The sequence below is a fragment of the Cebus imitator genome, unplaced genomic scaffold, assembly GCF_001604975.1.
Source record: "Cebus imitator isolate Cc_AM_T3 unplaced genomic scaffold, Cebus_imitator-1.0 Scaffold128, whole genome shotgun sequence".
Taxonomy (NCBI): Eukaryota; Metazoa; Chordata; class Mammalia; order Primates; family Cebidae; genus Cebus; species Cebus imitator.
Window position 1 is genome coordinate 409444 of NW_016107443.1, and position 1518 is coordinate 410961.

Here is a 1518-nt window from a genome sequence, read left to right on the forward strand (position 1 = left end):
ATCTTCCTCTGCCCATCTCTTGTCGTCTTTCTGACATTCATACCCACACATTATATGATTCATGATTCTGTGCATTTTTTGTCTTCCTGAGACTCATTTCCACACAAGGTCTGGTTATGTTCATAAGTTTCAATTGTACTGTATCATACACACGCATAATCTGTCCATACCCATGTTTTTCAGTTTTCCTGTCATCAGTACCCATCCATTACCTGGCTATTTCCGTCTCTTTCGTACTTTCTCTGTTCCATTCTTTGATAGATTTTTCACTTGTCTTCACTTTCTGTGTTCCTGTGACCCATTCCCACAAAAGATCTGGTTATTCCCTACTGCTGGGACTGGGCCCAGCAGTCCTGAGAAGGAGGTGACCGCAGTTCTGTCTTCCTGAAATGCGCACCCCCTTATTGTCTGTCCCTGCTTATTTCCTACAGTCTTCCTAAGATTCCTACCTACACACGAAGGGGCTATGCCCATTATATTCTTGTTTGTGTCTTTCATACACACGTGATCTGCTTTTGCCCATCTGTTATGTCTTCTTGACATTCATAACACACATTATCTGCCTCTGATCATCTCTGTCTTTCTGACATTCATACTCATACTTTATCTGCCTCTGTTCATCTCTTCCTCTTGCCCTGACATTCATACCACACATAACGTTATAGGCTTATCTTTTACTGTCTTCCTAAGACTTGTGGCACACTTGATCTACCTCTGCTTATCTCTTACTGTCCTGACTTTCATAGCCGGACATTATCTGCCTCTGCCCATCACTTACTGCCCTTCCGACATTTATTCCTACATGTCACCTGCCTCTGCCCTTCTCTGACTATTTTCCTGACATTCACAACTACATGTGATATGCTTCGCCCTACTCTTACTGTCATCCTGACCTTCATACCAGAAGTGATCTTTCTCTCTCCTCTTCTTACTATATTCCTGACATTCACACCACACATGATGTGCTAGGCTTATCTTTTACTGTTGTCCTGACATTCATACCACACCTGATCTACCTCTGCCCATCTCTCACTGTCTTTTTGACATTCACACCCACACATGATCTACCTCTGCTAATGCCTTACTGTATAATTGACATTCATAACCACACATGATCTGCTTTGCCCATCACTTACTTGCTCCCTGACATTGATACCACATTGATTTGCATCTGTCTCTCTGTTACTGTCATCCTGATATTGATGCCAGACATGACCTACCTCTGCCCATCTCTAACTGGTCTTGTGACATTCATACTCACACATGATCTGTCTCTGCCCATGTCTTACTGTCTTCCGGACATTCGCCCTCACACATAATCTGCCTTGGTCCATCTCTTATTGTTTTTATGACATTTATACCCACACATGATTTTCCTCTGCCCATCTCTTACTGTCTTCCTGATATTCATACCCACACAGAATCTACCTCTGCCATATCTTATTGTCTTCCTGACATAAATACTCACACATGATCTCCTCCACCCATCAATTACTTGCTTCCTGACTTTGATACCCA